Source organism: Abramis brama (assembly GCF_963993115.1).
Source record: "Abramis brama genome assembly, chromosome: 15".
Taxonomy (NCBI): Eukaryota; Metazoa; Chordata; class Actinopteri; order Cypriniformes; family Leuciscidae; genus Abramis; species Abramis brama.
The window spans coordinates 27,656,994-27,673,123 of NC_139977.1; the positions used below are offsets into that span (position 1 = coordinate 27,656,994).

The following is a 16,130-nucleotide window of genomic DNA, read 5'->3' on the forward strand; positions in this document are numbered from 1 at the left end:
GGCGACCGAGTCGATTTCCATACCGAGAAAAGAGATCCTCTGCACAGGAGAGAGTTTGCTCTTTTCCCAGTTGACCCGAAGGTCCAGACGGGTGAGGTGCCGGCGCACCAGGTCCCTGTGTTCGCAAACCTGCTCTCGAGAGTGTGCTAGAATCAGCCAGTCGTCGAGATAGTTCAGCGGATATATATTACAATATAAAACTGAGTTTTCATGGAAAACTTTTCATTATTTATATCTTAGCAGTTGATTTAAAAAGTGTTTATAATGCAGTATGCAGTTTATTAACAAGACCTGATTGCTTGAGAATTACTGGAATTTGACTTGTAAAGGTAAAAATATATTTCATACCTTATGTTTTTTTAAATTCAAATTTGAAATTCAAATACAAATTTTATGTATATTCATTTAGTTTTTTTGCTTTCATTTTCAGTTGAAAATAGAAAGTGAATGTTTTTTTTTACAAAATGCCATTTAATATCAAAGTACATAGTTTTCATTAAAAAAATATACATTCACAATTGAAATACTTTGAACAGACCCCTACAACTAATATTAAACTTTGGTCTGTGTCATTCATCTCAGATATAATCATGCGGCTTGTTGAGGAGAGGTGTGCTATTATTTTACTAAGCAATTGGATGATAAACGTGTGAAAAAATTTATTTATGTTGAAGGTCATATCTCGAGATCAGAATATCATAGAGATTTGTCTCAGTAAGCAAACATCCAATAGCAACCAAAATCATGCAACATTATGGTTTTACTAACTTTTTAGTTTCTGATTCAGAAATTCTGAATGTTCTCTGAACGTTCAAAACATTCAGTTTTTAAAAATGTTTTAAAGATGATTTTCTTTTTTATGCAAACAGTAAAGAAATTCCATTTGAATCATTTTGCAAACATTATGTGAACATTACTTTTGGATGTTCTATAAACATTCTGAAACTAGTAGTAATATTAATAAAATGTTAGTTTAAAGCGTATTTGGCGTGCTGTCCAGGGGGAGGGCTCCGAGCTCGGAGTTCGGCCCGAACCCAGAGTACTCCCCCCGTATGTAAGTGGTTAGGACTAGAAGTGTGGAGGAGGGGTGGTGGATGCATGCTGGTAAACTGTCAATGGATTGAGGTGAGATTGCTGAATCTATATATACCTCTTGTCATTGATTGCTAACTGCTCTCCACTCGTGTTAATTATCTGAAAGTGCTCCTCCCGAACTTTGTTAATAAAACATAATTTGTTTGCATGACTAGAGATATGCAAATTCCCCAATTAATTTAAACACACCCTCTCTTTTATATAAATAAAGACAATGCACCAAGACAAGATGAAGCAGTACAATGATGGAGGTAAGTCTATGAAGATTATTATGTGGCTTGGATGGCTTGAATCCTTGATGATTTTCCTTGCGCTCACGCTCAGTGAAAGTGTCCTGAAGGGAGTTTGGTTCTGATGATATATTTGGCTGATCGCACTACCCTCTGCAGGGCTTTACAATTGAGGGCAGTGCAATTCTCAAACCAGGCTTTAATGCATCCAGTTTAAAACTTTATAGAAGGGATAATTCTTACACTTTTGCTCTGTTCTTTGTCAATTAATCAAGTTTGTTAAATAAATAAGAAAATAAATGATCATCTGTCTTTTTGGTCATTTTCTGTACATTTGCATATCAGGATTCCCTGTAGTAATGTGTGTGTATATAAATGAGAGCTGTGAAATGAAATTCCCTGTACAACAGACACATGTACTTTATTATACTGTGCTTCCCATTGGATTGTGTGTGTACCAACTGCACCTCAGGAAACAAAGTAAGATTATAATATTTAGTAATGTTTTCAGTAATATTTTCATTTAGTTATATCAGATACAAATTGGTTTAAAAGTTAGAGTCTGTGTTATATTAAATGGGATCTGAATGACTCATCAAGGTTTAAAAAACCCTTTCAATTCTTAAGTTAAGGCATTACATTTTTATTTAAAATTTTGAGAATGTTTAAAAAGTCATTTGATATAAGACTACATTGATTTATACACGTGATGTAACAGTTGAGAATCTAGTTTTGTAAAGATTTAAAATGATTTTAACGTTTGCTTTTCCAGACATACTATTGAAATACTGTTTAGACAGACACGTATACAGAGATGAACTGCTTTCACGAAGATCCCATGTGTGAGTTTTTCCAATCAACCAACCTCACAGCAAATGAAAACACACCAATAACCATTCTCAAGAGTTCTGTGTTGATCTTCAGTGTCTTTTTTGGTCTTCCTACACACTCCTATATTCTATGGCTCATCGTCACAGGATCAGGAAATGGAGTTGCATCAGAGTTCTTCATCCTCAATCTCACCGTTTGTGAGATCATATTCTCTCTGTATTCTTTGGTTTATGTGCCGAAACTGATGATTCCAAGTCTCCAAAACCAATTGTCTTTGATTCTACTTCTAAGATTTCTATCAGGAAACCTTGTTACCATCCGTCCTCTGTTTCAGTGTCTGATCTGTGTTGAGCGTTACCTGGCAGTGGTTCATCCTGTAACCTTTCTGAAGTACAAACCTCTCAGATATAGAGTGATCTGCTCCGCTGCAGTCTGGATAACGGGTCTTGGATCCTGTGTGCTCATCACTGTGGTGAAATTCAACACGTTTATATGGATTTCATTCCTGCAGTTCCTCCTCTTCCTCCCCATCCAGTTGTTTTGTCTTGTGGCTGTTCTCAGAGCTCTGAAGCAGTCAGGACCAGGAGAGAGAAAGGAAAACCACATGAAAAGTAGAGCGTTTCATCTCATTGTAGTAATGACCGTGACTACGCTACTCTTATTTGGTCCTTATATTATCTCAAGATTGTTTTATATTCTGACACAGGGAGATATTTCAGCAATAAGCTTGTTTAGTTTGTACTGTTTTGTGCTGGGTGGTTTTGTTCCTGGTTTTCTTTACCTCAGACAAACTGGAAAACTGCCCTTCATCAAACCTCCATAGCTCCTCTCACTCATTTTAAACCTAAATCTTTTTGACACAAATAGTGGAAACTGGGTTTAGTTGTCATATTTGAAAAATCCCAGTTGCTTGAAACTTGTTTTGTGATTTTTGTATTTCATACACCTAGTTGTGGCCTCCAAACTAAAATTCAATATTATCGTATTTTTTTTTTTTGCAATAACCAATAAACGCACTGTCATTCATGTATTTACAATTCAAACTGAAAGGTTGAACTTTGTTAGCTATATCTTAAATTTCAGGTGGGGCAAGTTCTACGGTATGTTTTACAATTGTATTAATTGTTAAACCTTGTGTTGGTTTAATATGTAGAGCAAGCACCGAAGGTGCGTAGGCACCTATATTGTAATCGTTGGCGTTCTTCTTATTATTATTATTTTGCTCTGGTTGTATGTTACCATACTACATAACTGTTTCTTTTGTATTAAGTCTTCACTGATTTTGCATGGTATTCATACAGTATATTCCTAGAACTAATTGACATCTCAAACACTTAAACAGCCAAACTAAATCTCTTAAAGGAGCTGTATTTTTCTTTTTGTATATGAAGAGTTCAGATGCAAAAGCCTCTAAGTGCCATCTGAAATTTTCTTCTAGAATGATCATTTTTATAAAGCTTGTATATTTAAGTTCAGTAATTTCACTTAAATGACAATTAATAGGTAATTTGCATTGCCATTTAAGTGAAATTATTGAACTTAAATATACGAGCTTGATAAAAATGATCATTCTAGAAGAAATTTTCAGATGGCACTTAGAGGCTGTCTTTAGCGTCTTTACTAGCCTGCCTCCCACACCGGAGACCCCGGTTCGAATCCTGCTCAGACTGGGTCTAGTAAGACCTGCTAAATTTGGTGCAGTGACCCGGATGGGAGTGAGGATTAGGCGGGTGAGTGCAACGTAGGCCAGTAAGAGCAGTGCGTGTAAATCTCACTCCCCTGGCCTCAAGAGGCGCGCTAGCGACTGATGCTAGAGGCTGCGGTCTTTATTAGAGTGGCTGCTTACCTCGCCAGAGACCCCGGTTTGAATCCCGATAGGAGCAGTAGGATCGGTTACATTTGGTACTGTTGACCTGGATGGGAGTGAGGTTTAGGGGGGTGACATAGGCCAGTAAAAGCTGTGCTTGTAAACCTCACTCCCCTGATCTCAGGAGGTGCCTCGGTTCAAATCCCGCTTGGAGAGGGTCTAGTAGGCCCGGTTACATTGAAACAAAACAATGGCACTGACATATTGTAAGATAAGTCAGTGCAAGTTGCTTTGCAATTTAGTCTGGAACTAGCTTAAGCCTTGTCAGTGAAAATGGGAGCATAAGTTTAAGACAGAATACATAATTTAGTCTAGGCTTTGCATACAGAAGATTAAATACAGCAATGTGCAATGGATAATTCAAGGTGCAGATGAGGTAAGGGAATTTAGATAATAAAAATAAATAGAAAGAATTTACAACCCATACAATGTGGCGATTTTGTATGAATTCGGACAGAGTTAATGAATCGTACGAAAATGCAGGCTAAGTTGAGTGAGCGCGGATGGACGTGTTTGACACATGCACACTAGTGGACCCTTCTATTTGAGCAGTTTAGTATATTCTTTAGCCTTGTTCAACTGGCGGCAGCTCTCAAGCTGCAAGATGATGATCATGTACTCCAGCATGATTTGAGAATATCAACAGAAACAAGAAAATCAGACTTTTTATAGCCTATAGAATAAGAGCATGGTTTTGTAGGAGTAGGCAGTGGCGTGCAAAGACCTCCTCCGGGGCAGGGGCGGAAGGACCAAAAAGGGCACTTTTTTAAAAAACATTTATTTTTGAAATAAATCACCTGTATTTAAAGCAGTATCCGTCTGTCTGTTGTGTTTTTATATATTTTAATGACTTCCTCACAATTATTTGGAATATCTCGCTCGATGGAGAGCAGCAGTAGGTCAGAGAGCCTCTCTTCATTACCAATGAAAAGATGTTGATACAATTAGAATGCATAACACATCAAACAAAAATAGGGAAATGATGATAATATTACTAAATATTATTTACTTTACCAAACAAAACAGAGAATCAAGTAGGTAATTATGAGGAATTCATGTTTAGTTATTTTGATGTTATAAATTGTATGCATGTATTCATTAAAGTGTTAGCTATCATGAAATCAGTAACACTTTACAAAAAGGTTTCATTAGTTAAATTTGTTAACATAAACTAATAATGAACTGCACTTCTACACCATTTATTAATCTTAGTTAATATTAATTTCAGCATTTACTAAAACATTATTAAAATCAAAAGTTCTATTTGTTAACATTAGTTAATGCACTGACTGTGACATAACACGTTCAAAGTTGTATTATTATTAACTGATTAACAAATAGGCCTACAGTAGCCTAACAAATGTTTTGCTCATGAAGTTAATATGAATAATAAACAAATGAACCTTATTGTAAAGTGTACTATGAAATCAGAGATATAAATTCCTTACAATTTAGAGCTGGACATGGACCTGATTGTTAAGCATAACTCACAAGTTGCCACAACTTTTACAGTAGCCTACAACCACTTCACCTCCGCCAAATGCTTCCGCCAAAAAATTTTTTAATGTTTTTTTGTATTATTATTGTTAGTGGCAATGTTGTATAAGTGTATTGTTATTTATTATAATATTTATTTTAGTTATTATTATTATTTATCAGAGAGGGGCACAATACATTTTGAGACAAAAGGGGCAGGGGACTGAGGCCCCACAAACACGCTAGCACTTTATATAAATCAGACCAATCTGATAATTATAGCAGCTGTGTTCAGTTAAAGGAAAATTAAAGGGATAGTTCACCCAAAATTGAAAATTAAGTTATAAATTATTCACCCTTTTGTTCTAATGCCATGCCCTTCTTTTTTTTTTTTTATGCACAAAAGGAGAATTCAAAAAATAAATAATTCCCACTCACGCTCGTCCATATAATTGCAGTGAATAGAGACCAAGATCAAGCTATTTAAAAAAGATGCTGAAGTATCACAGATTAATCCTATGCGACACGTGCCATTTATTCAAAATGTTCAGGGAGTACAGTAAACGATAGGGTTTGGTGAAATTAAATTTAGGGCCAGATTTACTAACAGCTTGCGCCAGTGCAAACCCTCTTTTGGCGTTAAAAAACTACTTTCAGGATTTACTAAAGACACCCCAGCTAGAAATTTTTTGTTCTAAAAATGTTCTAAGAACATTAGCATGTATTGTTCTATAAATGTTTTCAGCGGCTAGTTTTATTTTTGTTCCCAGAATGTTCTTTTAAAAGTTTGGAGAACATTCTTTAAAAACATTATTAAAATGTTTAGTAGTAACATTCTTTTAACATTATTCTCTAACGTTATTAGAAAGTTTTCAGCGGCTAGTTTTATTTTTGTTCTTAGAATGTTCTTTTAAAAGTTTGGAGAACATTCTTTAAAAACATTATTAAAATGTTTAGTAGTAACATTCTTTTAACATTATTCTCTAACGTTCTTAGAAAGTTTTCAGCGGCTAGTTTTATTTTTGTTCTTAGAATGTTCTTTTAAAAGTTTGGAGAACATTCTTTAAAAACATTTTTAAAATGTTTAGCGATAACATTCTTATAACATTATTCTCTAACGTTCTTAGAAAGTTTTCAGCGGGTAGTTTTATTTTTGTTCCCAGAATGTTCTTTTAAAAGTTTGGAGAACATTCTTTAAAAACATTATTAAAATGTTTAGTAGTAACATTCTTTTAACATTATTCTCTAACGTTCTTAGAACGTTTTCAGCGGGTAGTTTTATTTTTGTTCCCAGAATTTTTTCTTTAAATGTTTGGAGAACATTTTCTAAAAACATTATTAAAATGTTTAGTAGTAACATTTTTATAACATTATTCTCTAACGTTCTTATAATGTTTTCAGCGGGTAGTTTTATTTTTGTTCCCAGAATGTTTTTTTAAATGTTTAGAGAACATTTTTTTAAAAACATTATTAAAATGTTTAGTAATAACATTCTTATAACATTATTCTCTAACGTTCTTATAATGTTGTAAGCGGATAGTTTTATTTTTGTTCCCAGAATGTTCTTTTAAATGTTCGGATAACATTATTTAAAAACATTATTCAAATGTTTAGGTGTAACATTCTTACAACATTATTCTCTAACGTTCTTAGAAAGTTTTCAGGGGGTGTTTTTATTTTTGTTCCCAAAATGTTCTCTTAAACATAAAAAATGCTTAGCTATAACATTGTTAAAACATACAATTTTATTAATCTCTAAAATAAAACAAAAATCTAACAGGATTATGAATGGCATCCACATAAATTATTAGAAGTTCTGCGTACAGTAGATGCCCAACATTACATGAAGAACTCAGTAAAGTCCAATGTGCAATCACACGTCTTGACTGCTGTTTGCTCAGAGCGCTCATCATCAGTCTTTGGTTGTCTTGGTTCTTGCAGAAAAAGAATAAAGTCATCTGCATTAATAGGTGTTCTACTGTTCTTCTCTTCTTGTTTTTCAGCTGCTATCCCAGTTAGCAGAATTGAGCTCCATTCTCTGTGTGCATGGTAGAGTTTTTCCTCATAGCCTATAAAAGAAGATCATGCAACAGTGTAAACAAAAATAATACAAATACATATTACATATTAAGATCACAAGCAATATTGACTTTGAAAACTTTCAAAATTAGCCAGCCTAATTATTAATCAGAAATTAATTAGATTAGTTTATTTAAAAGTATAAATATGATACCTTATGAGTATCTATTTTGTTTCTGTAATTTAAAACATATACTTAATCCATTATATACATGTTAATAACACAACTAGAGGCTAAATTATTTTAACAAACTACAAACTTGGCTTGAGAAGTGTTAACCTTGAACTCAGGTCACCTTGAGCACAGCTGCAGCATGTCACAGCACTGCCCACGATGCTTTTGCACTGCTCTGCTCACGAACAGCTCATTTTCATCAGTTATATTGTCTATGGATTGTTACATTTCTTACAGATTTCTGCTTGTTTTAAATCAGATACAGATAAAGTAGAACTGCATTTGAATGCATTGGCGATGGAACAATTTCTAGTGTGATTTAATCATACCTGTGTATCGTCTCTTTGCTATTAGCTAAGCTGTAAGTTTTAGTTACTTCAAAAGCAGAAAGAAATATGCTATAACTTCTGTTTCTACGCAGTTTCTTATTGAGAAATCACAGGACAGTGTTGACACTAACTTTCTGTGCTCCAGTAGGTTTCTGTGTGCGCACAATCTGCATGTTAAATGTGAGCTACTGTCTGTGCATATGAAAGCTTGTTTCCGCCATGGAATACAATTTTTAAAAAAGGTAATTGCGACTCACAATTCAAACTTTTTTTTCTCAGAAGTGCGATATATAAACTCGCAATTGGCTGTTTGAAAGTCAGAATCACAGGATAAATTAGTAAAACCTGAGAAAAAAAAGCAATTCTGGCTTATTTTGTTTTTGCTGTCTTTTCTATATGAGGACATTAATGCACTTCATCAATACAGCCGCTCTTCAGCAGCATTTTAGCTTCATTTGAGAAAAACTATCATCATAAAACACAGAGAGACTCAAAGGTCTACACGGCAATCCGTCAAATAAAAGTTTGGTTTAACCTTTGAAGAAAGTTTTGCTTAAATCATTACATTTTAAATAATTGGTTATAGCAATTTAATTAAACCATTAAAATGGAATCAAGAAAACAAAACAAAAAAAAACTTTTGGGAGATGCGAGAGCGAAGTAGTCCAGTGATAATTAACAGGCAGCCATGGTTAATGCAATTTGCAAAGACCCGCCCCCTTTAGTTACTGTTGCTATGTCCAACAAGCCATGGCGCTCTCACGCCACACATCATGTTGTCACGCAATGAAAAATACATTGCGGATCAAAGAAAAAACGTTGAAACGTCTAAACGCCGAGACAAGACAGAGCAGGTTACTTTTGATATGAAACAAAGTCTCAACGTTTAATTTGTGTAATTTCTGTAGAAAAAAAATAATTTTTGTAAAATAGAAATGTAAAAAATAAATACCTGTCAATCAAACTCCCTCGAAGGGTGAATTCTGAGGGGAGTAAAAAAGACAGCTCACAATTCTGATATTTTCTTGCAATTGTGTGTTCCTGCCTCACAATTCTGAGAGAAAAAAAAACAAAAAAAACGGTAATTTTACTGATGGAAACAGACAGTAAAAAAGTGGACTTCAAAGATTTCTTATTCTGTAGCTCCCTGTGGGATTTTTTTGACAAGTCCATAAAAATGCATCCATCCATGATAAAAGTACTCCACACGGCTCTGGCAGGTTAATAAAGGCGAAAGGTGAAGCGAAGTGATGCGTTCGTGTAAGAAACATATCCATATTTTAGGGCTGGGAATCGATTAAAAAAAAGTAACTGATTATTTACACAATTTGCTGTAATTAAATGCAATTAATTGCATTTCCCCCAAGCTTGTAATCATCAATATTTAAACTTAGAATAACCTAATTAAACAACACAGGAAAAAAGGAACAGAAAATAGCCCTGTATTAAAATAATATTAAACATCAATATATCAATATATTATTATTTTTCAATAATCAATCAACATAATCAATTTAACAATTTATTATTATATTTTTTTTTTTTACTAATTATCAAAATAAAACATAGTCCTACAAAGCTATTATTACAAGAGCATGTGATCAGAGCAGGTAATTTTACCATTGTTGCCAGCATGACTATACCAGCTCAGTAGGGCTATTTCACAGAAGTCTACTACTGAGAAAATTCACGTTATTTGACTTTGCTTTCCAGTGCATGATCGGTACATGATTGGAGCGTTTGGGCCGTTAACGACAGAGCAGAACACGCAGCGCAAACACGGAGCAGAACATTGAGCAAAGAGCTCAATGTTTGCTCAGTGTTGTGTGTGTGTGTCAGTGCGCCGACACACACACACGGAATGGAGAGCGCGGCGCGGAAAAGACCCGCTCATGAAAGCTGCGTGAGAATAAAACCTGATCGCCGAACACGGAGGGGCGGGACGGCATATTTTGCAGCCTTTTCCGCAACAGGAAGTCATTAAAACGAGGCAAAAAAAGTGCTGCGTTAATTGCGTTATTTTTTTTTAACTCGTTATGCATCTCAAATTAATCGCAAAGATTAACGTGTTAATTCCCCCAGCCCTACCATATTTATAACTTTATCGACTTAAATAACTAGCTTCCAGCAGACAGCCATATGCAAGTCAAATTACGCCCAAAGAGTTATAGAGTCAACACATCGATACGCATACGCGCCTGCAAGGCTACGCATCGCTACACTTCGGCCGCCATTATGCATCTATGCGTAGCAAAATGTGTCGTCCCAGTTTTTGATACGCGACGCACCATTGTATGCAATACTATGCGTTGTTGGTGGGGGCAAAACTGCAAGTTGCTTGCGTCCGACGTGTAGACTATAAAAGCCTCTTGTCGATGTATGACGTAGGAGTAGCATAAGCTTTGACGGCTCTCGCGGTTCAAACAAACAGGGCTAGGTAATAAATTCAAGCTCCTCCCACATTTCTCTTTATATGATTCTCTTTAATGATAATTTTTCTAAAAATCTCTGTGGAAAGAAAGTCAGATATAAATCTGGGACAGATATAAATCAGGCACGAGGGAGAAAAAAAGAGATCATTTTTATTTTGGAGTGCATTGTGCCTTTAAAATTGACTACGGTTTTATAAAATGCAGTGGATACTTACTAGTGATGGACTTGTTTCTCTGTTGGTGCCTGTTCTGCTCCGTAAACATTGTTCCAATGCTTGATCTTAAGAAAATTTAAAAAGTGTGTTAATGTGTGTTAACAGACTATTGATCTGGGTGACATAAGACCATTTTTTATGTTTTCCTTAAGTGTTAGGCTATATAAATCTGGAGAACCCTTACTAACATTAACCATGGTTTTGCTACACTAACTAAATGGTAATAAATTATTGTAATCAATCCACCATAAAAACATTGTTTCTACACTTTACTATAATAAAAACCATGGTTAATTTAGCAAAGGACCCTGGGAACATGTCCTAAAAAGTTCTCTCGTTATTTACCGGTACTCCATGTTGTTCCAAAACTGTATGAATTTATTTTGTATAACCTTAATTAAGATATCTTGAGAAATGACTTCACTGTTTTGTTTTTTTCCATAAAATGGGTTCCAATGTTGTTTTATTCCCAACATTCTTGTGTTTCACAGAAGTAAGTCATACAGGTTTGAAAATAATTTCATTTTGAAAGGACATTTATGTTTGGGTCAGCTAGGCCCGTAAACTCATATCAAGAAGACAGGTAAAATATTGTCTGGAGGGTTTGGACCAGTGTGCCTTTGAGCAGAGTTTACATGTTCTGCCTCTATTTCACGTGTATTTTACTATGACAATACTCACCGCAAGATCGTGTGGCTGGATAATATTTATTCCCAAAATTCCTAGATAATGGGAAACACACACATACAGCAATATTATTAGCTATTTGTATTTACTTACTAAAAGAGACATTTGCAAAAGCTTGCAAAATTTTACTCACCAGCTCAAAAACATAATATGATGATGACTCATCATTTTGACGGTAGGCCGATATCCCGCGATCAACAGTATTCAAAAGCCTAGTTTTCATAGTGTGGTTCGAGTTCCTCTCTGTATAAAGACACAATGTTCTCAGTTCACTCATTGTAAAGCTCCTTTTTTTATTTTTTTTTATCAAAAACTAAGTTAGCTGACAATATTTACACATGCTTAGCCTGAAACATTGACATAATGTCGATATTGCTCTAATCGCATTTAAAATTGGCTTCTCAATTTAACACACTATATTTTGATGTAGCAGAATGTATTTTTATATAAAATAAAGTTATTTACCTTCCGCAGATTGCAATATGTCCGTTACACGTACGTTGTTAAAATTCGTTGTCCATTTACATCCCGCAACTCGCTCAAAATAAAAATGTAACAGTACGATGCAAAATAATCCATGTTTTAAACAATGTAAAAGCCACAGAACCGAAGGAGGCTAGTACTGAAGATCCCGAGCAGCAGCAGCGCGCGCACACACACACACACACACACACACACACTCACTCTAACAGACGAATATTCAAACTTGACCAGTAAAAGGCGCGCATAGCTGTCATTGGCCAGATTCCTGGATGACAGTCTGAATAACCAATCATGCTCAAAACAACTCGAAGAGACAGCCAATAATGTGGTAACATTGCAATTACAGGAAAAGATGACATGTTTTAAAAGAAAGAATATGAAAAAAATGTGCACGTGCTATTTATTTAGTTGTATTTGTAAGCTGGCTGTTATATTTAATCAATTGGTTAAATGGTGTCTTCATTGCAGTGCATGATAAATAAAAAAAAACTTACAATAACATATAAATAATAATAATAAATAACATAAATAATATATACCATATATAACAAAATTATATTTACCACTGCTCTGCCAACAGCAGTTTAAAAGAGCAAACATATTATATATTAAACAGAGCAAACATTGCATATGTAGGCTATTCATATACAATTCTGTATACCTTACCTACATGAAAAAATAATGGATTGGTGTCATGGTGACATTAGAGTTACATTCATGTGACCCATAATGATCCTTTTGCACTTTAACAAAATATTGACCTTTCCTTTAGAAACACTCTTATGCCTAATAATGTCAACTTGCTTTTCACCCTGTGTGGCACTGTTACACAACCTGTTGGTTTAGGGTTAATCCTCTGTCCAACACAACACTTTGCTAACATTGGCATAATTCTATACAAGTTGCAACATATACCCCGGGTTTCACAGGCAAGGTTTAAGCCTGTAGTCCCAGACTAAAATGCACGTTTGGGCTGTTTTACCTGAAAGCAACTTGCACTGACAAATCTTAAAATATGTCAGTGCCATTGTTTTGTCTCAAGATGCACACCAGTAATGTTTCTTTTTTCTTTTTTCTAAGGCACATTTTTAAAAGCTAATTAAATGCACTAAGGCCTAATCCTGGCTTAATCTAAACTCTGTGAAACCGGGTCTGGGTTAGAAATTAAGGGTTAAGGTTAACCATAACTCTAACCCTAACCCTTGTCTACAGACTTTTATTTAACAGCATGGATAGACTCCAAGGTGTTGACTGCAGTGGTTAGGCCTTTAGCGTTGATACAGGATGAATAACTTCTCACTGTGACAGTCTGTAATGTATTTTAGCAAAGAGTGTTTGTATGGATTGTCCCTAATTAAGCTAGAGCTATTGGTGCATTCAAGTCATGTCATAAAGATCGTATTTACAAGTTGAACGCCAACACAATGATGAGAATATGAGTAGGAAGCTCAGGATTTTCTTTAACCCCGATCTTGAAGAGTTAGGGGCGTGTCAGTGGGAAACATTGTGGGATACCACTATACTTAGGTATTCAGCAGTGACAATGAAATAAGCTAATGCCTGCACAAAATATGATAGCATTAATATATAACAGTATAATATGTGATGATAAAGTTTACAGTGGCTTCATTAATTTAAAACATTAAAAAAATTGTAAAACCTCATGAATACAAACTTCCCAGGAGGACTTAAACGCACCATATGTTCCATCGTGAACCCTGTTGGCCTGCTGTCAGACCAGCAAGCTCAATTTAACAATAATTGTGTAGTTTGATTGCTAAATGTTACATTTAAAATGTTCTAGTTTTGTTAACATGTCACATTACAAGAACATTTTTTTTTTAAAAACACTCATCATCTCAGGTCTCAGTGATATCCTCAAAACATTTTACGAACATTGTTTTGATAATGTTCCTCCTGTTATTATGGAACATTGTGCCAATGTTTTACTGAGAACATTATATAATCTGTTATCTCAACAACATCCTCAAAACATCCTCAAAATGTTGCAAGTAAAATGTTCTAATTGTGTTAACACATAACATTACAAGAACGTTTTATAAAGAACATTCAACATCTCATCTCTCAATGATATCCTCAAAACATTTTCCTAATGTGACAGAGAGAATGTTCTTCTTTTGTTATCATGAAACATTGGGACAATGTTATATTGAGATCATTGTACAACTTTAACTTTAGCAACATTCCCAAAATATGCTCAAAATGTTGCAAGTAGAATGTTCTTCTTTTGTTATCATGAAACATTGGGACAATGTTATATTGAGATCATTGTACAACTTTAACTTTAGCAACATTCCCAAAATATGCTCAAAATGTTGCAAGTAGAATGTTCTTCTTTTGTTTTTACGAAACATTGGGACAATGTTATATTGAGATCATTGTACAAACTTTAACTTTAGCAACATTCCCAAAATATGCTCAAAATGTTGCAAGTAGAATGTTCTTCTTTTGTTATCATGAAACATTGGGACAATGTTATATTGAGATCATTGTACAAACTTTAACTTTAGCAACATTCCCAAAATATGCTCAAAATGTTGCAAGTAGAATGTTCTTCTTTTGTTTTTACGAAACATTGGGACAATGTTATATTGAGATCATTGTACAAACTTTAACTTTAGCAACATTCCCAAAATATGCTCAAAATGTTGCAAGAAGAATGTTCTTCTTTTGTTATCATGAAACATTGGGACAATGTTATATTGAGATCATTGTACAAACTTTAACTTTAGCAACATTCCCAAAATATGCTCAAAATGTTGCAAGTAGAATGTTCTTCTTTTGTTTTTATGAAACATTGGGACAATGTTATATTGAGATCATTGTACAAACTTTAACTTTAGCAACATTCCCAAAATATGCTCAAAATGTTGCAAGTAGAATGTTCTTCTTTTGTTATCATGAAACATTGGGACAATGTTATATTGAGATCATTGTACAACTTTAACTTTAGCAACATTCCCAAAATATGCTCAAAATGTTGCAAGTAGAATGTTCTTCTTTTGTTTTTACGAAACATTGGGACAATGTTATATTGAGATCATTGTACAAACTTTAACTTTAGCAACATTCCCAAAATATGCTCAAAATGTTGCAAGAAGAATGTTCTTCTTTTGTTATCATGAAACATTGGGACAATGTTATATTGAGATCATTGTACAAACTTTAACTTTAGCAACATTCCCAAAATATGCTCAAAATGTTGCAAGTAGAATGTTCTTCTTTTGTTTTTACGAAACATTGGGACAATGTTATATTGAGATCATTGTACAAACTTTAACTTTAGGAACATTCCCAAAATATGCTCAAAATGTTGCAAGAAGAATGTTCTTCTTTTGTTATCATGAAACATTGGGACAATGTTATATTGAGATCATTGTACAAACTTTAACTTTAGCAACATTCCCAAAATATGCTCAAAATGTTGCAAGTAGAATGTTCTTCTTTTGTTTTTATGAAACATTGGGACAATGTTATTTTGAGATCATTGTACAAACTTTAACTTTAGCAACATTCCCAAAATATGCTCAAAATGTTGCAAGTAGAATGTTCTTCTTTTGTTTTTATGAAACATTGGGACAATGTTATTTTGAGATCATTGTACAAACTCTAACTTTAGCAACATTCCCAAAATATGCTCAAAATGTTGCAAGTAGAATGTTCTTCTTTTGTTTTCACGAAACATTGGGACAATGTTATTTTGAGATCATTGTACAAACTTTAACTTTAGCAACATTCCCAAAATATGCTCAAAATGTTGCAAGTAGAATGTTCTTCTTTTGTTTTCACGAAACATTGGGACAATGTTATATTGAGATCATTGTACAAACTTTAACTTTAGCAACATTCCCAAAATATGCTCAAAATGTTGCAAGTAGAATGTTCTTCTTTTGTTTTCACGAAACATTGGGACAATGTTATTTTGAGATCATTGTACAAACTTTAACTTTAGCAACATTCCCAAAATATGCTCAAAATGTTGCAAGAAGAATGTTCTTCTTTTGTTTTTATGAAACATTGGGACAATGTTATATTGAGATCATTGTACAAACTTTAACTTTAGCAACATTCCCAAAATATGCTCAAAATGTTGCAAGAAGAATGTTCTTCTTTTGTTATCATGAGACATTGGGACAATGTTATATTGAGATCATTGTACAAACTTTAACTTTAGCAACATTCCCAAAATATGCTCAAAATGTTGCAAGTA

The 16,130-nt window shown here is 34.1% G+C and overlaps 1 long non-coding RNA gene across 1 annotated transcript; it reads right to left on the bottom strand.

Moving 5' to 3' along the window:
• Nucleotides 1-7,153: 7,153 nt before the first annotated feature.
• On the bottom strand, nt 7,154-11,606 carry LOC311097206. Its single transcript, XR_014609206.1, has 5 exons — nt 11,550-11,606; nt 11,411-11,451; nt 10,730-10,794; nt 9,035-9,136; nt 7,154-7,568 (listed from the first exon to the last, which is right to left on the bottom strand). It is a non-coding gene; the product is annotated as an uncharacterized lncRNA (long non-coding RNA).
• Between the last annotated feature and the right edge of the window lie 4,524 nt (nt 11,607-16,130).